Below are 23,915 nucleotides of genomic sequence, written 5' to 3' on the forward strand. Positions count from 1 at the left end.
AAAGAAAGTTACCAACCGATATCTGAAAAACAAACAAACGGACTTCGACTTCGTGTTTAGAGCAATATCAAAACAAAGACGGCCGTTTTCGGCGTAATTTGACGCGCTGAATGCGATAAAACAAGTTTTAGGTCGCTAGCATGTATAGAAAAAAAGTTACCAACCGATATCTGAAGAACAAACAAACGGACTTCGACTTCGTGTTTCGAGCAATATCAAAACAAAGACGACCGTTTCCGGCGTAATTTGACGCGCTGAATGCGATAAAACAAGTCTTAGGTCGCTAGCATGTATAGAAAAAAAGTTACCAACCGAAATCTGAAAAACAAACAAACGGACTTCGACTTCGTGTTTCGAGCAATATCAAAACAAAGACGACCGTTTCCGGCGTTATTTGACGCGCTGAATGCGATAAAACAAGTTTCAGGTCGCTAGCATGTATAAAAAAAAAGTTACCAACCGATATCTGAAAAACAAACAAACGGACTTCGACTTCGTGTTTCGTGCAATATCAAAACAAAGACGGCCGTTTCCGGCGTAATTTGACGCGCTGAATGCGATAAAACAAGTTTTAGGTCGCTAGCATGTATAGAAAAAAAGTTACTCACCGATATCCACGAAACAAACGAACGGAATTCGACTTCGTGTTTCAAGCAATATCGAAACAAAGACCACCGTTTCCGGCGTAATTTGACGCGCTGAATGCGATAAAACAGTTTGAGGTCGCTAGCATGTATAGAAAAAAAGTTACTCACCGATATCCACGAAACAAACGAACGGAATTCGACTTCGTGTTTCGAGCAATATCAAAACAAAGACGACCGTTTCCGGCGTAATTTGACGCGCTGAATGCGATGAAACAAGTTTCAGGTCGCTAGCATGTATAGAAAAAAAGTTACCTACCGATATCTGAAAAACAAACAAACGGACTTCGACTTCGTGTTTCGAGCAATATTAAAACAACGACGGCCGTTTCCGGCGTAATTTGACGCGCTGAATGCGATAAAACAAGTTTTAGGTCGCTAGCATGTATGGAAAAAAAGTTACTCACCGATATCCACGAAACAAACGAACGGAATTCGACTTCGTGTTTTAAGCAATATCAAAACAAAGACGACCGTTTCCGGCGTAATTTGACGCGCTCAATGCGATCAAACAAGTTTTAGGTCGCTAGCATGTATAGAAAAAAAGTTACCTACCGATATCTGAAAAACAAACAAACGGACTTCGACTTCGTGTTTCGAGCAATATCAAAACAAAGACGGCCATTTCCGGCGTAATTTGACGCGCTGAATGCGATAAAACAAGTTTTAGGTCGCTAGCATGAATAGAAAGAAAGTTACTAACCGATATCCACGAAACAAACGAACGGAATTCGACTTCGTGTTTTAAGCAATATCAAAACAAAGACGACCGTTTCCGGCGTAATTTGACGCGCTGGATGCGATAAAACAAGTTTTAGGTCGCTAGCATGTATAGAAAAAAAGGTACTCACTGATATCCACGAAACAAACGAACGGAATCCGACTTCGTGTTTCAAGCAATATCAAAACAAAGACGACCGTTTCCGGCGTAATTTGACGCGCTGAATGCGATAAAACGAGTTTTAGGTCGCTAGCATGTATAGAAAAAAAGTTACTCACCGATATCCACGAAACAAACGAACGGAATTCGACTCCGTGTTTTGAGCAATATCAGAACAAAGACGACCGTTTCCGGCGTAATTTGACGCGCTGAATGCGATAAAACCAGTTTCAGGTCGCTAGCATGTATAGAAAGAAAGTTACCTACCGATATCTGAAAAACAAACAAACGGACTTCGACTTCGTGTTTCGAGCAATATCAAAACAAAGACGGCCATTTCCGGCGTAATTTGACGCGCTGAATGCGATAAAACAAGTTTTAGGTCGCTAGCATGAATAGAAAGAAAGTTACTAACCGATATCCACGAAACAAACGAACGGAATTCGACTTCGTGTTTTAAGCAATATCAAAACAAAGACGACCGTTTCCGGCGTAATTTGACGCGCTGGATGCGATAAAACAAGTTTTAGGTCGCTAGCATGTATAGAAAAAAAGGTACTCACTGATATCCACGAAACAAACGAACGGAATCCGACTTCGTGTTTCAAGCAATATCAAAACAAAGACGACCGTTTCCGGCGTAATTTGACGCGCTGAATGCGATAAAACAAGTTTTAGGTCGCTAGCATGTATAGAAAAAAAGTTACTCACCGATATCCACGAAACAAACGAACGGAATTCGACTCCGTGTTTTGAGCAATATCAGAACAAAGACGACCGTTTCCGGCGTAATTTGACGCGCTGAATGCGATAAAACCAGTTTCAGGTCGCTAGCATGTATAGAAAGAAAGTTACCAACCGATATCTGAAAAACAAACAAACGGACTTCGACTTCGTGTTTAGAGCAATATCAAAACAAAGACGGCCGTTTTCGGCGTAATTTGACGCGCTGAATGCGATAAAACAAGTTTTAGGTCGCTAGCATGTATAGAAACAAAGTTACCAACCGATATCTGAAAAACAAACAAACGGACTTCGACTTCGTGTTTTGAGCAATATCAAAACAAAGACGACCGTTTCCGGCGTAATTTGACGCGCTGAATGCGATAAAACAAGTCTTAGGTCGCTAGCATGTATAGAAAAAAAGTTACCAACCGAAATCTGAAAAACAAACAAACGGACTTCGACTTCGTGTTTCGAGCAATATCAAAACAAAGACGACCGTTTCCGGCGTAATTTGACGCGCTGAATGCGATAAAACAAGTTTTAGGTCGCTAGCATGAATAGAAAGAAAGTTACTCACCGATATCCACGAAACAAACGAACGGAATTCGACTTCGTGTTTTAAGCAATATCAAAACAAAGACGACCGTTTCCGGCGTAATTTGACGCGCTGGATGCGATAAAACAAGTTTTAGGTCGCTAGCATGTATAGAAAAAAAGGTACTCACTGATATCCACGAAACAAACGAACGGAATCCGACTTCGTGTTTCAAGCAATATCAAAACAAAGACGACCGTTTCCGGCGTAATTTGACGCGCTGAATGCGATAAAACAAGTTTCAGGTCGCTAGCATGTATAGAAAAAAAGTTACCTACCGATATCTGAAAAACAAACAAACGGACTTCGACTTCGTGTTTTGAGCAATATTATAACAACGACGGCCGTTTCCGGCGTAATTTGACGCGCTGAATGCGATAAAACAAGTTTCAGGTCGCTAGCATGTATAGAAAAAAAGTTACTCACCGATATCCACGAAACAAACAAACGGAATTCGACTCCGTGTTTTGAGCAATATCAGAACAAAGACGACCGTTTCCGGCGTAATTTGACGCGCTGAATGCGATAAAACAAGTTTCAGGTCGCTAGCATGTATAGAAAGAAAGTTACCAACCGATATCTGAAAAACAAACAAACGGACTTCGACTTCGTGTTTAGAGCAATATCAAAACAAAGACGGCCGTTTTCGGCGTAATTTGACGCGCTGAATGCGATAAAACAAGTTTTAGGTCGCTAGCATGTATAGAAAAAAAGTTACCAACCGATATCTGAAAAACAAACAAACGGACTTCGACTTCGTGTTTCGAGCAATATCAAAACAAAGACGACCGTTTCCGGCGTAATTTGACGCGCTGAATGCGATAAAACAAGTCTTAGGTCGCTAGCATGTATAGAAAAAAAGTTACCAACCGAAATCTGAAAAACAAACGAACGGACTTCGACTTCGTGTTTCGAGCAATATCAAAACAAAGACGACCGTTTCCGGCGTAATTTGACGCGCTGAATGCGATCAAACAAGTTTTAGGCCGCTAGCATGTATAGAAAAAAAGTTACCAACCGATATCTGAAAAACAAACAAACGGACTTCGACTTCGTGTTTTAAGCAATATCAAAACAAAGACGACCGTTTCCGGCGTAATTTGACGCGCTGAATGCGATAAAACAAGTTTCAGGTCGCTAGCATGTATAGAAAAAAGGTACTCACCGATATCCACGAAACAAACGAACGGAATTCGACTTCGTGTTTCAAGCAATATCAAAACAAAGACGACCGTTTCCGGGGTAATTTGACGCGCTGAATGCGATAAAACAAGTTTCAGGTCGCTAGCATGTATAGAAAGAAAGTTACCAACCGATATCTGAAAAACAAACAAACGGACTTCGACTTCGTGTTTAGAGCAACATCAAAACAAAGACGGCCGTTTTCGGCGTAATTTGACGCGCTGAATGCGATAAAACAAGTTTTAGGTCGCTAGCATGTATAGAAAAAAAGTTACCAACCGATATCTGAAAAACAAACAAACGGACTTCGACTTCGTGTTTCGAGCAATATCAAAACAAAGACGACCGTTTCCGGCGTAATTTGACGCGCTGAATGCGATCAAACAAGTTTTAGGTCGCTAGCATGTATAGAAAAAAAGTTACTCACCGATATCCACGAAACAAACGAACGGAATTCGACTCCGTGTTTTGAGCAATATCAGAACAAAGACGACCGTTTCCGGCGTAATTTGACGCGCTGAATGCGATAAAACCAGTTTCAGGTCGCTAGCATGTATAGAAAGAAAGTTACCAACCGATATCTGAAAAACAAACAAACGGACTTCGACTTCGTGTTTAGAGCAATATCAAAACAAAGACGGCCGTTTTCGGCGTAATTTGACGCGCTGAATGCGATAAAACAAGTTTTAGGTCGCTAGCATGTATAGAAACAAAGTTACCAACCGATATCTGAAAAACAAACAAACGGACTTCGACTTCGTGTTTTGAGCAATATCAAAACAAAGACGACCGTTTCCGGCGTAATTTGACGCGCTGAATGCGATAAAACAAGTCTTAGGTCGCTAGCATGTATAGAAAAAAAGTTACCAACCGAAATCTGAAAAACAAACAAACGGACTTCGACTTCGTGTTTCGAGCAATATCAAAACAAAGACGACCGTTTCCGGCGTAATTTGACGCGCTGAATGCGATAAAACAAGTTTTAGGTCGCTAGCATGAATAGAAAGAAAGTTACTCACCGATATCCACGAAACAAACGAACGGAATTCGACTTCGTGTTTTAAGCAATATCAAAACAAAGACGACCGTTTCCGGCGTAATTTGACGCGCTGGATGCGATAAAACAAGTTTTAGGTCGCTAGCATGTATAGAAAAAAAGGTACTCACTGATATCCACGAAACAAACGAACGGAATCCGACTTCGTGTTTCAAGCAATATCAAAACAAAGACGACCGTTTCCGGCGTAATTTGACGCGCTGAATGCGATAAAACAAGTTTCAGGTCGCTAGCATGTATAGAAAAAAAGTTACCTACCGATATCTGAAAAACAAACAAACGGACTTCGACTTCGTGTTTTGAGCAATATTATAACAACGACGGCCGTTTCCGGCGTAATTTGACGCGCTGAATGCGATAAAACAAGTTTCAGGTCGCTAGCATGTATAGAAAAAAAGTTACTCACCGATATCCACGAAACAAACAAACGGAATTCGACTCCGTGTTTTGAGCAATATCAGAACAAAGACGACCGTTTCCGGCGTAATTTGACGCGCTGAATGCGATAAAACAAGTTTCAGGTCGCTAGCATGTATAGAAAGAAAGTTACCAACCGATATCTGAAAAACAAACAAACGGACTTCGACTTCGTGTTTAGAGCAATATCAAAACAAAGACGGCCGTTTTCGGCGTAATTTGACGCGCTGAATGCGATAAAACAAGTTTTAGGTCGCTAGCATGTATAGAAAAAAAGTTACCAACCGATATCTGAAAAACAAACAAACGGACTTCGACTTCGTGTTTCGAGCAATATCAAAACAAAGACGACCGTTTCCGGCGTAATTTGACGCGCTGAATGCGATAAAACAAGTCTTAGGTCGCTAGCATGTATAGAAAAAAAGTTACCAACCGAAATCTGAAAAACAAACGAACGGACTTCGACTTCGTGTTTCGAGCAATATCAAAACAAAGACGACCGTTTCCGGCGTAATTTGACGCGCTGAATGCGATCAAACAAGTTTTAGGCCGCTAGCATGTATAGAAAAAAAGTTACCAACCGATATCTGAAAAACAAACAAACGGACTTCGACTTCGTGTTTTAAGCAATATCAAAACAAAGACGACCGTTTCCGGCGTAATTTGACGCGCTGAATGCGATAAAACAAGTTTCAGGTCGCTAGCATGTATAGAAAAAAGGTACTCACCGATATCCACGAAACAAACGAACGGAATTCGACTTCGTGTTTCAAGCAATATCAAAACAAAGACGACCGTTTCCGGGGTAATTTGACGCGCTGAATGCGATAAAACAAGTTTCAGGTCGCTAGCATGTATAGAAAGAAAGTTACCAACCGATATCTGAAAAACAAACAAACGGACTTCGACTTCGTGTTTAGAGCAACATCAAAACAAAGACGGCCGTTTTCGGCGTAATTTGACGCGCTGAATGCGATAAAACAAGTTTTAGGTCGCTAGCATGTATAGAAAAAAAGTTACCAACCGATATCTGAAAAACAAACAAACGGACTTCGACTTCGTGTTTCGAGCAATATCAAAACAAAGACGACCGTTTCCGGCGTAATTTGACGCGCTGAATGCGATAAAACAAGTCTTAGGTCGCTAGCATGTATAGAAAAAAAGTTACCAACCGAAATCTGAAAAACAAACAAACGGACTTCGACTTCGTGTTTCGAGCAATATCAAAACAAAGACGACCGTTTCCGGCGTAATTTGACGCGCTGAATGCGATCAAACAAGTTTTGGGCCGCTAGCATGTATAGAAAAAAAGTTACCAACCGATATCTGAAAAACAAACAAACGGACTTTGACTTCGTGTTTTAAGCAATATCAAAACAAAGACGACCGTTTCCGGCGTAATTTGACGCGCTGAATGCGATAAAACAAGTTTCAGGTCGCTAGCATGTATAGAAAAAAGGTACTCACCGATATCCACGAAACAAACGAACGGAATTCGACTTCGTGTTTCAAGCAATATCAAAACAAAGACGACCGTTTCCGGGGTAATTTGACGCGCTGAATGCGATAAAACAAGTTTCAGGTCGCTAGCATGTATAGAAAAAAAGTTACTCACCGATATCCACGAAACAAACGAACGGAATTCGACTTCGTGTTTTAAGCAATATCAAAACAAAGACGACCGTTTCCGGCGTAATTTGACGCGCTGAATGCGATAAAACAAGTTTTAGGTCGCTAGCATGAATAGAAAAAAAGTTACTCACCGATATCCACGAAACAAACGAACGGAATTCGACTTCGTGTTTTAAGCAATATCAAAACAAAGACGACCGTTTCCGGCGTAATTTGACGCGCTGGATGCGATAAAACAAGTTTTAGGTCGCTAGCATGTATAGAAAAAAAGGTACTCACTGATATCCACGAAACAAACGAACGGAATCCGACTTCGTGTTTCAAGCAATATCAAAACAAAGACGACCGTTTCCGGCGTAATTTGACGCGCTGAATGCGATAAAACAAGTTTCAGGTCGCTAGCATGTATAGAAAAAAAGTTACCTACCGATATCTGAAAAACAAACAAACGGACTTCGACTTCGTGTTTCGAGCAATATTATAACAACGACGGCCGTTTCCGGCGTAATTTGACGCGCTGAATGCGATAAAACAAGTTTTAGGTCGCTAGCATGTATAGAAAAAAAGTTACTCACCGATATCCACGAAACAAACAAACGGAATTCGACTCCGTGTTTTGAGCAATATCAGAACAAAGACGACCGTTTCCGGCGTAATTTGACGCGCTGAATGCGATAAAACAAGTTTCAGGTCGCTAGCATGTATAGAAAGAAAGTTACCAACCGATATCTGAAAAACAAACAAACGGACTTCGACTTCGTGTTTAGAGCAATATCAAAACAAAGACGGCCGTTTTCGGCGTAATTTGACGCGCTGAATGCGATAAAACAAGTTTTAGGTCGCTAGCATGTATAGAAAAAAAGTTACCAACCGATATCTGAAGAACAAACAAACGGACTTCGACTTCGTGTTTCGAGCAATATCAAAACAAAGACGACCGTTTCCGGCGTAATTTGACGCGCTGAATGCGATAAAACAAGTCTTAGGTCGCTAGCATGTATAGAAAAAAAGTTACCAACCGAAATCTGAAAAACAAACAAACGGACTTCGACTTCGTGTTTCGAGCAATATCAAAACAAAGACGACCGTTTCCGGCGTTATTTGACGCGCTGAATGCGATAAAACAAGTTTCAGGTCGCTAGCATGTATAAAAAAAAAGTTACCAACCGATATCTGAAAAACAAACAAACGGACTTCGACTTCGTGTTTCGTGCAATATCAAAACAAAGACGGCCGTTTCCGGCGTAATTTGACGCGCTGAATGCGATAAAACAAGTTTTAGGTCGCTAGCATGTATAGAAAAAAAGTTACTCACCGATATCCACGAAACAAACGAACGGAATTCGACTTCGTGTTTCAAGCAATATCGAAACAAAGACCACCGTTTCCGGCGTAATTTGACGCGCTGAATGCGATAAAACAGTTTGAGGTCGCTAGCATGTATAGAAAAAAAGTTACTCACCGATATCCACGAAACAAACGAACGGAATTCGACTTCGTGTTTCGAGCAATATCAAAACAAAGACGACCGTTTCCGGCGTAATTTGACGCGCTGAATGCGATGAAACAAGTTTCAGGTCGCTAGCATGTATAGAAAAAAAGTTACCTACCGATATCTGAAAAACAAACAAACGGACTTCGACTTCGTGTTTCGAGCAATATTAAAACAACGACGGCCGTTTCCGGCGTAATTTGACGCGCTGAATGCGATAAAACAAGTTTTAGGTCGCTAGCATGTATGGAAAAAAAGTTACTCACCGATATCCACGAAACAAACGAACGGAATTCGACTTCGTGTTTTAAGCAATATCAAAACAAAGACGACCGTTTCCGGCGTAATTTGACGCGCTCAATGCGATCAAACAAGTTTTAGGTCGCTAGCATGTATAGAAAAAAAGTTACCTACCGATATCTGAAAAACAAACAAACGGACTTCGACTTCGTGTTTCGAGCAATATCAAAACAAAGACGGCCATTTCCGGCGTAATTTGACGCGCTGAATGCGATAAAACAAGTTTTAGGTCGCTAGCATGAATAGAAAGAAAGTTACTAACCGATATCCACGAAACAAACGAACGGAATTCGACTTCGTGTTTTAAGCAATATCAAAACAAAGACGACCGTTTCCGGCGTAATTTGACGCGCTGGATGCGATAAAACAAGTTTTAGGTCGCTAGCATGTATAGAAAAAAAGGTACTCACTGATATCCACGAAACAAACGAACGGAATCCGACTTCGTGTTTCAAGCAATATCAAAACAAAGACGACCGTTTCCGGCGTAATTTGACGCGCTGAATGCGATAAAACAAGTTTTAGGTCGCTAGCATGTATAGAAAAAAAGTTACTCACCGATATCCACGAAACAAACGAACGGAATTCGACTCCGTGTTTTGAGCAATATCAGAACAAAGACGACCGTTTGCGGCGTAATTTGACGCGCTGAATGCGATAAAACCAGTTTCAGGTCGCTAGCATGTATAGAAAGAAAGTTACCAACCGATATCTGAAAAACAAACAAACGGACTTCGACTTCGTGTTTAGAGCAATATCAAAACAAAGACGGCCGTTTTCGGCGTAATTTGACGCGCTGAATGCGATAAAACAAGTTTTAGGTCGCTAGCATGTATAGAAACAAAGTTACCAACCGATATCTGAAAAACAAACAAACGGACTTCGACTTCGTGTTTTGAGCAATATCAAAACAAAGACGACCGTTTCCGGCGTAATTTGACGCGCTGAATGCGATAAAACAAGTCTTAGGTCGCTAGCATGTATAGAAAAAAAGTTACCAACCGAAATCTGAAAAACAAACAAACGGACTTCGACTTCGTGTTTCGAGCAATATCAAAACAAAGACGACCGTTTCCGGCGTAATTTGACGCGCTGAATGCGATAAAACAAGTCTTAGGTCGCTAGCATGTATAGAAAAAAAGTTACCAACCGAAATCTGAAAAACAAACGAACGGACTTCGACTTCGTGTTTCGAGCAATATCAAAACAAAGACGACCGTTTCCGGCGTAATTTGACGCGCTGAATGCGATAAAACAAGTCTTAGGTCGCTAGCATGTATAGAAAAAAAGTTACCAACCGAAATCTGAAAAACAAACGAACGGACTTCGACTTCGTGTTTCGAGCAATATCAAAACAAAGACGACCGTTTCCGGCGTAATTTGACGCGCTGAATGCGATCAAACAAGTTTTAGGCCGCTAGCATGTATAGAAAAAAAGTTACCAACCGATATCTGAAAAACAAACAAACGGACTTTGACTTCGTGTTTTAAGCAATATCAAAACAAAGACGACCGTTTCCGGCGTAATTTGACGCGCTGAATGCGATAAAACAAGTTTCAGGTCGCTAGCATGTATAGAAAGAAAGTTACCAACCGATATCTGAAAAACAAACAAACGGACTTCGACTTCGTGTTTAGAGCAATATCAAAACAAAGACGGCCGTTTTCGGCGTAATTTGACGCGCTGAATGCGATAAAACAAGTTTTAGGTCGCTAGCATGTATAGAAAAAAAGTTACCAACCGATATCTGAAAAACAAACAAACGGACTTCGACTTCGTGTTTCGAGCAATATCAAAACAAAGACGACCGTTTCCGGCGTAATTTGACGCGCTGAATGCGATAAAACAAGTCTTAGGTCGCTAGCATGTATAGAAAAAAAGTTACCAACCGAAATCTGAAAAACAAACAAACGGACTTCGACTTCGTGTTTCGAGCAATATCAAAACAAAGACGACCGTTTCCGGCGTAATTTGACGCGCTGAATGCGATCAAACAAGTTTTAGGCCGCTAGCATGTATAGAAAAAAAGTTACCAACCGATATCTGAAAAACAAACAAACGGACTTCGACTTCGTGTTTTAAGCAATATCAAAACAAAGACGACCGTTTCCGGCGTAATTTGACGCGCTGAATGCGATAAAACAAGTCTTAGGTCGCTAGCATGTATAGAAAAAAAGTTACCAACCGAAATCTGAAAAACAAACGAACGGACTTCGACTTCGTGTTTCGAGCAATATCAAAACAAAGACGACCGTTTCCGGCGTAATTTGACGCGCTGAATGCGATCAAACAAGTTTTAGGCCGCTAGCATGTATAGAAAAAAAGTTACCAACCGATATCTGAAAAACAAACAAACGGACTTCGACTTCGTGTTTTAAGCAATATCAAAACAAAGACGACCGTTTCCGGCGTAATTTGACGCGCTGAATGCGATAAAACAAGTTTCAGGTCGCTAGCATGTATAGAAAGAAAGTTACCAACCGATATCTGAAAAACAAACAAACGGACTTCGACTTCGTGTTTAGAGCAATATCAAAACAAAGACGGCCGTTTTCGGCGTAATTTGACGCGCTGAATGCGATAAAACAAGTTTTAGGTCGCTAGCATGTATAGAAAAAAAGTTACCAACCGATATCTGAAAAACAAACAAACGGACTTCGACTTCGTGTTTCGAGCAATATCAAAACAAAGACGACCGCTCCGGCGTAATTTGACGCGCTGAATGCGATAAAACAAGTCTTAGGTCGCTAGCATGTATAGAAAAAAAGTTACCAACCGAAATCTGAAAAACAAACAAACGGACTTCGACTTCGTGTTTTAAGCAATATCAAAACAAAGACGACCGTTTCCGGCGTAATTTGACGCGCTGAATGCGATAAAACAAGTTTCAGGTCGCTAGCATGTATAGAAAAAAGGTACTCACCGATATCCACGAAACAAACGAACGGAATTCGACTTCGTGTTTCAAGCAATATCAAAACAAAGACGACCGTTTCCGGGGTAATTTGACGCGCTGAATGCGATAAAACAAGTTTCAGGTCGCTAGCATGTATAGAAAAAAAGGTACTCACTGATATCCACGAAACAAACGAACGGAATCCGACTTCGTGTTTCAAGCAATATCAAAACAAAGACGACCGTTTCCGGCGTAATTTGACGCGCTGAATGCGATAAAACAAGTTTTAGGTCGCTAGCATGTATAGAAAAAAAGTTACTCACCGATATCCACGAAACAAACGAACGGAATTCGACTCCGTGTTTTGAGCAATATCAGAACAAAGACGACCGTTTGCGGCGTAATTTGACGCGCTGAATGCGATAAAACCAGTTTCAGGTCGCTAGCATGTATAGAAAGAAAGTTACCAACCGATATCTGAAAAACAAACAAACGGACTTCGACTTCGTGTTTAGAGCAATATCAAAACAAAGACGGCCGTTTTCGGCGTAATTTGACGCGCTGAATGCGATAAAACAAGTTTCAGGTCGCTAGCATGTATAGAAAAAAAGTTACCAACCGAAATCTGAAAAACAAACGAACGGACTTCGACTTCGTGTTTCGAGCAATATCAAAACAAAGACGACCGTTTCCGGCGTAATTTGACGCGCTGAATGCGATCAAACAAGTTTTAGGCCGCTAGCATGTATAGAAAAAAAGTTACCAACCGATATCTGAAAAACAAACAAACGGACTTTGACTTCGTGTTTTAAGCAATATCAAAACAAAGACGACCGTTTCCGGCGTAATTTGACGCGCTGAATGCGATAAAACAAGTTTCAGGTCGCTAGCATGTATAGAAAGAAAGTTACCAACCGATATCTGAAAAACAAACAAACGGACTTCGACTTCGTGTTTAGAGCAATATCAAAACAAAGACGGCCGTTTTCGGCGTAATTTGACGCGCTGAATGCGATAAAACAAGTTTTAGGTCGCTAGCATGTATAGAAAAAAAGTTACCAACCGATATCTGAAAAACAAACAAACGGACTTCGACTTCGTGTTTCGAGCAATATCAAAACAAAGACGACCGTTTCCGGCGTAATTTGACGCGCTGAATGCGATAAAACAAGTCTTAGGTCGCTAGCATGTATAGAAAAAAAGTTACCAACCGAAATCTGAAAAACAAACAAACGGACTTCGACTTCGTGTTTTAAGCAATATCAAAACAAAGACGACCGTTTCCGGCGTAATTTGACGCGCTGAATGCGATAAAACAAGTTTCAGGTCGCTAGCATGTATAGAAAAAAGGTACTCACCGATATCCACGAAACAAACGAACGGAATTCGACTTCGTGTTTCAAGCAATATCAAAACAAAGACGACCGTTTCCGGGGTAATTTGACGCGCTGAATGCGATAAAACAAGTTTCAGGTCGCTAGCATGTATAGAAAAAAAGTTACTCACCGATATCCACGAAACAAACGAACGGAATTCGACTTCGTGTTTTAAGCAATATCAAAACAAAGACGACCGTTTCCGGCGTAATTTGACGCGCTGAATGCGATAAAACAAGTTTTAGGTCGCTAGCATGAATAGAAAAAAAGTTACTCACCGATATCCACGAAACAAACGAACGGAATTCGACTTCGTGTTTTAAGCAATATCAAAACAAAGACGACCGTTTCCGGCGTAATTTGACGCGCTGGATGCGATAAAACAAGTTTTAGGTCGCTAGCATGTATAGAAAAAAAGGTACTCACTGATATCCACGAAACAAACGAACGGAATCCGACTTCGTGTTTCAAGCAATATCAAAACAAAGACGACCGTTTCCGGCGTAATTTGACGCGCTGAATGCGATAAAACAAGTTTCAGGTCGCTAGCATGTATAGAAAAAAAGTTACCTACCGATATCTGAAAAACAAACAAACGGACTTCGACTTCGTGTTTCGAGCAATATTATAACAACGACGGCCGTTTCCGGCGTAATTTGACGCGCTGAATGCGATAAAACAAGTTTTAGGTCGCTAGCATGTATAGAAAAAAAGTTACTCACCGATATCCACGAAACAAACAAACGGAATTCGACTCCGTGTTTTGAGCAATATCAGAACAAAGACGACCGTTTCCGGCGTAATTTGACGCGCTGAATGCGATAAAACAAGTTTCAGGTCGCTAGCATGTATAGAAAGAAAGTTACCAACCGATATCTGAAAAACAAACAAACGGACTTCGACTTCGTGTTTAGAGCAATATCAAAACAAAGACGGCCGTTTTCGGCGTAATTTGACGCGCTGAATGCGATAAAACAAGTTTTAGGTCGCTAGCATGTATAGAAACAAAGTTACCAACCGATATCTGAAAAACAAACAAACGGACTTCGACTTCGTGTTTTGAGCAATATCAAAACAAAGACGACCGTTTCCGGCGTAATTTGACGCGCTGAATGCGATAAAACAAGTCTTAGGTCGCTAGCATGTATAGAAAAAAAGTTACCAACCGAAATCTGAAAAACAAACAAACGGACTTCGACTTCGTGTTTCGAGCAATATCAAAACAAAGACGACCGTTTCCGGCGTAATTTGACGCGCTGAATGCGATAAAACAAGTCTTAGGTCGCTAGCATGTATAGAAAAAAAGTTACCAACCGAAATCTGAAAAACAAACGAACGGACTTCGACTTCGTGTTTCGAGCAATATCAAAACAAAGACGACCGTTTCCGGCGTAATTTGACGCGCTGAATGCGATAAAACAAGTCTTAGGTCGCTAGCATGTATAGAAAAAAAGTTACCAACCGAAATCTGAAAAACAAACGAACGGACTTCGACTTCGTGTTTCGAGCAATATCAAAACAAAGACGACCGTTTCCGGCGTAATTTGACGCGCTGAATGCGATCAAACAAGTTTTAGGCCGCTAGCATGTATAGAAAAAAAGTTACCAACCGATATCTGAAAAACAAACAAACGGACTTTGACTTCGTGTTTTAAGCAATATCAAAACAAAGACGACCGTTTCCGGCGTAATTTGACGCGCTGAATGCGATAAAACAAGTTTCAGGTCGCTAGCATGTATAGAAAGAAAGTTACCAACCGATATCTGAAAAACAAACAAACGGACTTCGACTTCGTGTTTAGAGCAATATCAAAACAAAGACGGCCGTTTTCGGCGTAATTTGACGCGCTGAATGCGATAAAACAAGTTTTAGGTCGCTAGCATGTATAGAAAAAAAGTTACCAACCGATATCTGAAAAACAAACAAACGGACTTCGACTTCGTGTTTCGAGCAATATCAAAACAAAGACGACCGTTTCCGGCGTAATTTGACGCGCTGAATGCGATAAAACAAGTCTTAGGTCGCTAGCATGTATAGAAAAAAAGTTACCAACCGAAATCTGAAAAACAAACAAACGGACTTCGACTTCGTGTTTCGAGCAATATCAAAACAAAGACGACCGTTTCCGGCGTAATTTGACGCGCTGAATGCGATCAAACAAGTTTTAGGCCGCTAGCATGTATAGAAAAAAAGTTACCAACCGATATCTGAAAAACAAACAAACGGACTTCGACTTCGTGTTTTAAGCAATATCAAAACAAAGACGACCGTTTCCGGCGTAATTTGACGCGCTGAATGCGATAAAACAAGTCTTAGGTCGCTAGCATGTATAGAAAAAAAGTTACCAACCGAAATCTGAAAAACAAACGAACGGACTTCGACTTCGTGTTTCGAGCAATATCAAAACAAAGACGACCGTTTCCGGCGTAATTTGACGCGCTGAATGCGATCAAACAAGTTTTAGGCCGCTAGCATGTATAGAAAAAAAGTTACCAACCGATATCTGAAAAACAAACAAACGGACTTCGACTTCGTGTTTTAAGCAATATCAAAACAAAGACGACCGTTTCCGGCGTAATTTGACGCGCTGAATGCGATAAAACAAGTTTCAGGTCGCTAGCATGTATAGAAAGAAAGTTACCAACCGATATCTGAAAAACAAACAAACGGACTTCGACTTCGTGTTTAGAGCAATATCAAAACAAAGACGGCCGTTTTCGGCGTAATTTGACGCGCTGAATGCGATAAAACAAGTTTTAGGTCGCTAGCATGTATAGAAAAAAAGTTACCAACCGATATCTGAAAAACAAACAAACGGACTTCGACTTCGTGTTTCGAGCAATATCAAAACAAAGACGACCGTTTCCGGCGTAATTTGACGCGCTGAATGCGATAAAACAAGTCTTAGGTCGCTAGCATGTATAGAAAAAAAGTTACCAACCGAAATCTGAAAAACAAACAAACGGACTTCGACTTCGTGTTTCGAGCAATATCAAAACAAAGACGACCGTTTCCGGCGTAATTTGACGCGCTGAATGCGATCAAACAAGTTTTAGGCCGCTAGCATGTATAGAAAAAAAGTTACCAACCGATATCTGAAAAACAAACAAACGGACTTCGACTTCGTGTTTTAAGCAATATCAAAACAAAGACGACCGTTTCCGGCGTAATTTGACGCGCTGAATGCGATAAAACAAGTTTCAGGTCGCTAGCATGTATAGAAAAAAGGTACTCACCGATATCCACGAAACAAACGAACGGAATTCGACTTCGTGTTTCAAGCAATATCAAAACAAAGACGACCGTTTCCGGGGTAATTTGACGCGCTGAATGCGATAAAACAAGTTTCAGGTCGCTAGCATGTATAGAAAAAAAGTTACTCACCGATATCCACGAAACAAACGAACGGAATTCGACTTCGTGTTTTAAGCAATATCAAAACAAAGACGACCGTTTCCGGCGTAATTTGACGCGCTGAATGCGATAAAACAAGTTTTAGGTCGCTAGCATGAATAGAAAAAAAGTTACTCACCGATATCCACGAAACAAACGAACGGAATTCGACTTCGTGTTTTAAGCAATATCAAAACAAAGACGACCGTTTCCGGCGTAATTTGACGCGCTGGATGCGATAAAACAAGTTTTAGGTCGCTAGCATGTATAGAAAAAAAGGTACTCACTGATATCCACGAAACAAACGAACGGAATCCGACTTCGTGTTTCAAGCAATATCAAAACAAAGACGACCGTTTCCGGCGTAATTTGACGCGCTGAATGCGATAAAACAAGTTTCAGGTCGCTAGCATGTATAGAAAAAAAGTTACCTACCGATATCTGAAAAACAAACAAACGGACTTCGACTTCGTGTTTCGAGCAATATTATAACAACGACGGCCGTTTCCGGCGTAATTTGACGCGCTGAATGCGATAAAACAAGTTTTAGGTCGCTAGCATGTATAGAAAAAAAGTTACTCACCGATATCCACGAAACAAACAAACGGAATTCGACTCCGTGTTTTGAGCAATATCAGAACAAAGACGACCGTTTCCGGCGTAATTTGACGCGCTGAATGCGATAAAACAAGTTTCAGGTCGCTAGCATGTATAGAAAGAAAGTTACCAACCGATATCTGAAAAACAAACAAACGGACTTCGACTTCGTGTTTAGAGCAATATCAAAACAAAGACGGCCGTTTTCGGCGTAATTTGACGCGCTGAATGCGATAAAACAAGTTTTAGGTCGCTAGCATGTATAGAAAAAAAGTTACCAACCGATATCTGAAAAACAAACAAACGGACTTCGACTTCGTGTTTCGAGCAATATCAAAACAAAGACGACCGTTTCCGGCGTAATTTGACGCGCTGAATGCGATAAAACAAGTCTTAGGTCGCTAGCATGTATAGAAAAAAAGTTACCAACCGAAATCTGAAAAACAAACAAACGGACTTCGACTTCGTGTTTCGAGCAATATCAAAACAAAGACGACCGTTTCCGGCGTAATTTGACGCGCTGAATGCGATCAAACAAGTTTTAGGCCGCTAGCATGTATAGAAAAAAAGTTACCAACCGATATCTGAAAAACAAACAAACGGACTTCGACTTCGTGTTTTAAGCAATATCAAAACAAAGACGACCGTTTCCGGCGTAATTTGACGCGCTGAATGCGATAAAACAAGTTTCAGGTCGCTAGCATGTATAGAAAAAAGGTACTCACCGATATCCACGAAACAAACGAACGGAATTCGACTTCGTGTTTTAAGCAATATCAAAACAAAGACGACCGTTTCCGGAGTAATTTGACGCGCTGAATGCGATAAAACAAGTTTCAGGTCGCTAGCATGTATAGAAAAAAAGTTACTCACCGATATCCACGAAACGAACGAACGGAATTCGACTTCGTGTTTTAAGCAATATCAAAACAAAGACGACCGTTTCCGGCGTAATTTGACGCGCTGAATGCGATAAAACAAGTTTCAGGTCGCTAGCATGTATAGAAAAAAAGTTACCTACCGATATCTGAAAAACAAACAAACGGACTTCGACTTCGTGTTTCGAGCAATATTATAACAACGACGGCCGTTTCCGGCGTAATTTGACGCGCTGAATGCGATAAAACAAGTTTTAGGTCGCTAGCATGTATAGAAAAAAAGTTACTCACCGATATCCACGAAACAAACAAACGGAATTCGACTCCGTGTTTTGAGCAATATCAGAACAAAGACGACCGTTTCCGGCGTAATTTGACGCGCTGAATGCGATAAAACAAGTTTCAGGTCGCTAGCATGTATAGAAAGAAAGTTACCAACCGATATCTGAAAAACAAACAAACGGACTTCGACTTCGTGTTTAGAGCAATATCAAAACAAAGACGGCCGTTTTCGGCGTAATTTGACGCGCTGAATGCGATAAAACAAGTTTTAGGTCGCTAGCATGTATAGAAAAAAAGTTACCAACCGATATCTGAAAAACAAACAAACGGACTTCGACTTCGTGTTTCGAGCAATATCAAAACAAAGACGACCGTTTCCGGCGTAATTTGACGCGCTGAATGCGATAAAACAAGTCTTAGGTCGCGAGCATGTATAGAAAAAAAGTTACCAACCGAAATCTGAAAAACAAACAAACGGACTTCGACTTCGTGTTTCGAGCAATATCAAAACAAAGACGACCGTTTCCGGCGTAATTTGACGCGCTGAATGCGATCAAACAAGTTTTAGGTCGCTAGCATGAATAGAAAAAAAGTTACTCACCGATATCCACGAAACAAACGAACGGAATTCGACTTCGTGTTTTAAGCAATATCAAAACAAAGACGACCGTTTCCGGCGTAATTTGACGCGCTGAATGCGATAAAACAAGTTTCAGGTCGCTAGCATGTATAGAAAAAAAGTTACCTACCGATATCTGAAAAACAAACAAACGGACTTCGACTTCGTGTTTCGAGCAATATTATAACAACGACGGCCGTTTCCGGCGTAATTTGACGCGCTGAATGCGATAAAACAAGTTTTAGGTCGCTAGCATGTATAGAAAAAAAGTTACTCACCGATATCCACGAAACAAACAAACGGAATTCGACTCCGTGTTTTGAGCAATATCAGAACAAAGACGACCGTTTCCGGCGTAATTTGACGCGCTGAATGCGATAAAACAAGTTTCAGGTCGCTAGAATGTATAGAAAGAAAGTTACCAACCGATATCTGAAAAACAAACAAACGGACTTCGACTTCGTGTTTCGAGCAATATCAAAACAAAGACGGCCGTTTCCGGCGTAATTTGACGCGCTGAATGCGATAAAACAAGTTTTAGGTCGCTAGCATGTATAGAAAAAAAGTTACCAACCGATATCTGAAAAACAAACAAACGGACTTCGACTTCGTGTTTCGAGCAATATCAAAACAAAGACGACCGTTTCCGGCGTAATTTGACGCGCTGAATGCGATAAAACAAGTCTTAGGTCGCTAGCATGTATAGAAGAAAAGTTACCAACCGAAATCTGAAAAACAAACAAACGGACTTCGACTTCGTGTTTCGAGCAATATCAAAACAAAGACGACCGTTTCCGGCGTAATTTGACGCGCTGAATGCGATCAAACAAGTTTCAGGCCGCTAGCATGTATAGAAAAAAAGTTACCAACCGATATCTGAAAAACAAACAAACGGACTTCGACTTCGTGTTTTAAGCAATATCAAAACAAAGACGACCGTTTCCGGCGTAATTTGACGCGCTGAATGCGATAAAACAAGTTTCAGGTTGCTAGCATGTATAGAAAAAAGGTACTCACCGATATCCACGAAACAAACGAACGGAATTCGACTTCGTGTTTTAACCAATATCAAAACAAAGACGACCGTTTCCGGGGTAATTTGACGCGCTGAATGCGATAAAACAAGTTTCAGGTCGCTAGCATGTATAGAAAAAAAGTTACTCACCGATATCCACGAAACAAACGAACGGAATTCGACTTCGTGTTTTAAGCAATATCAAAACAAAGACGACCGTTTCCGGCGTAATTTGACGCGCTGAATGCGATAAAACAAGTTTTAGGTCGCTAGCATGTATAGAAAAAAAGTTACCTACCGATATCTGAAAAACAAACAAACGGACTTCGACTTCGTGTTTCGAGCAATATCAAAACAAAGACGGCCATTTCCGGCGTAATTTGACGCGCTGAATGCGATAAAACAAGTTTTAGGTCGCTAGCATGTATAGAAAAAAAGTTACTCACCGATATCCACGAAACAAACGAACGGAATTCGACTTCGTGTTTTAAGCAATATCAAAACAAAGACGACCGTTTCCGGCGTAATTTGACGCGCTGGATGCGATAAAACAAGTTTCAGGTCGCTAGCATGTATAGAAAGAAAGTTACCAACCGATATCTGAAAAACAAACAAACGGACTTCGACTTCGTGTTTCGAGCAATATCAAAACAAAGACGGCCGTTTCCGGCGTAATTTGACGCGCTGAATGCGATAAAACAAGTTTTAGGTCGCTAGCATGTATAGAAAAAAAGTTACCAACCGATATCTGAAAAACAAACAAACGGACTTCGACTTCGTGTTTCGAGCAATATCAAAACAAAGACGACCGTTTCCGGCGTAATTTGACGCACTGAATGCGATAAAACAAGTCTTAGGTCGCTAGCATGTATAGAAAAAAAGTTACCAACCGAAATCTGAAAAACAAACAAACGGACTTCGACTTCGTGTTTCGAGCAATATCAAAACAAAGACGACCGTTTCCGGCGTAATTTGACGCGCTGAATGCGATCAAACAAGTTTTAGGCCGCTAGCATGTATAGAAAAAAAGTTACCAACCGATATCTGAAAAACAAACAAACGGACTTCGACTTCGTGTTTTAAGCAATATCAAAACAAAGACGACCGTTTCCGGCGTAATTTGACGCGCTGAATGCGATAAAACAAGTTTTAGGTCGCTAGCATGTATAGAAAAAAGGTACTCACCGATATCCACGAAACAAACGAACGGAATTCGACTTCGTGTTTTAAGCAATATCAAAACAAAGACGACCGTTTCCGGGGTAATTTGACGCGCTGAATGCGATAAAACAAGTTTTAGGTCGCCGGCATGTATAGAAAAAAAGTTACCAACCGATATCTGAAAAACAAACAAACGGACTTCGACTTCGTGTTTCGAGCAATATCAAAACAAAGACGACCGTTTCCGGCGTAATTTGACGCGCTGAATGCGATCAAACAAGTTTTAGGTCGCTAGCATGTATAGAAAAAAAGTTACCTACCGATATCTGAAAAACAAACAAACGGACTTCGACTTCGTGTTTCGAGCAATATCAAAACAAAGACGGCCATTTCCGGCGTAATTTGACGCGCTGAATGCGATAAAACAAGTTTTAGGTCGCTAGCATGTATAGAAAAAAAGTTACTCACCGATATCCACGAAACAAACGAACGGAATTCGACTTCGTGTTTTAAGCAATATCAAAACAAAGACGACCGTTTCCGGCGTAATTTGACGCGCTGGATGCGATAAAAGAAGTTTCAGGTCGCTAGCATGTATAGAAAGAAAGTTACCAACCGATATCTGAAAAACAAACAAACGGACTTCGACTTCGTGTTTCGAGCAATATCAAAACAAAGACGGCCGTTTCCGGCGTAATTTGACGCGCTGAATGCGATAAAACAAGTTTTAGGTCGCTAGCATGTATAGAAAAAAAGTTACCAACCGATATCTGAAAAACAAACAAACGGACTTCGACTTCGTGTTTCGAGCAATATCAAAACAAAGACGACCGTTTCCGGCGTAATTTGACGCACTGAATGCGATAAAACAAGTCTTAGGTCGCTAGCATGTATAGAAAAAAAGTTACCAACCGAAATCTGAAAAACAAACAAACGGACTTCGACTTCGTGTTTCGAGCAATATCAAAACAAAGACGACCGTTTCCGGCGTAATTTGACGCGCTGAATGCGATCAAACAAGTTTTAGGCCGCTAGCATGTATAGAAAAAAAGTTACCAACCGATATCTGAAAAACAAACAAACGGACTTCGACTTCGTGTTTTAAGCAATATCAAAACAAAGACGACCGTTTCCGGCGTAATTTGACGCGCTGAATGCGATAAAACAAGTTTTAGGTCGCTAGCATGTATAGAAAAAAGGTACTCACCGATATCCACGAAACAAACGAACGGAATTCGACTTCGTGTTTTAAGCAATATCAAAACAAAGACGACCGTTTCCGGGGTAATTTGACGCGCTGAATGCGATAAAACAAGTTTTAGGTCGCCAGCATGTATAGAAAAAAAGTTACCAACCGATATCTGAAAAACAAACAAACGGACTTCGACTTCGTGTTTCGAGCAATATCAAAACAAAGACGACCGTTTCCGGCGTAATTTGACGCGCTGAATGCGATCAAACAAGTTTTAGGCCGCTAGCATGTATAGAAAAAAAGTTACCAACCGATATCTGAAAAACAAACAAACGGACTTCGACTTCGTGTTTTAAGCAATATCAAAACAAAGACGACCGTTTCCGGCGTAATTTGACGCGCTGAATGCGATAAAACAAGTTTCAGGTCGCTAGCATGTATAGAAAAAAGGTACTCACCGATATCCACGAAACAAACGAACGGAATTCGACTTCGTGTTTTAAGCAATATCAAAACAAAGACGACCGTTTCCGGGGTAATTTGACGCGCTGAATGCGATAGGACAAGTTTCAGGTCGCTAGCATGTATAGAAAAAAAGTTACTCACCGATATCCACGAAACAAACGAACGGAATTTGACTTCGTGTTTTAAGCAATATCAAAACAAAGACGACCGTTTCCGGCGTAATTTGACGCGCTGAATGCGATAAAACAAGTTTTAGGTCGCTAGCATGAATAGAAAAAAAGTTACTCACCGATATCCACGAAACAAACGAACGGAATTCGACTTCGTGTTTTAAGCAATATCAAAACAAAGACGACCGTTTCCGGCGTAATTTGACGCGCTGGATGCGATAAAACAAGTTTTAGGTCGCTAGCATGTATAGAAAAAAAGGTACTCACTGATATCCACGAAACAAACGAACGGAATCCGACTTCGTGTTTCAAGCAATATCAAAACAAAGACGACCGTTTCCGGCGTAATTTGACGCGCTGAATGCGATAAAACAAGTTTCAGGTCGCTAGCATGTATAGAAAAAAAGTTACCTACCGATATCTGAAAAACAAACAAACGGACTTCGACTTCGTGTTTCGAGCAATATTATAACAACGACGGCCGTTTCCGGCGTAATTTGACGCGCTGAATGCGATAAAACAAGTTTTAGGTCGCTAGCATGTATAGAAAAAAAGTTACTCACCGATATCCACGAAACAAACAAACGGAATTCGACTCCGTGTTTTGAGCAATATCAGAACAAAGACGACCGTTTCCGGCGTAATTTGACGCGCTGAATGCGATAAAACAAGTCTTAGGTCGCTAGCATGTATAGAAAAAAAGTTACCAACCGATATCTGAAAAACAAACAAACGGACTTCGACTTCGTGTTTTAAGCAATATCAAAACAAAGACGACCGTTTCCGGCGTAATTTGACGCGCTGAATGCGATAAAACAAGTTTTAGGTCGCTAGCATGTATAGAAAAAAGGTACTCACCGATATCCACGAAACAAACGAACGGAATTCGACTTCGTGTTTTAAGCAATATCAAAACAAAGACGACCGTTTCCGGGGTAATTTGA

This window comes from Diprion similis, chromosome 13 (assembly GCF_021155765.1).
Source record: "Diprion similis isolate iyDipSimi1 chromosome 13, iyDipSimi1.1, whole genome shotgun sequence".
NCBI classification, from domain to species: Eukaryota; Metazoa; Arthropoda; class Insecta; order Hymenoptera; family Diprionidae; genus Diprion; species Diprion similis.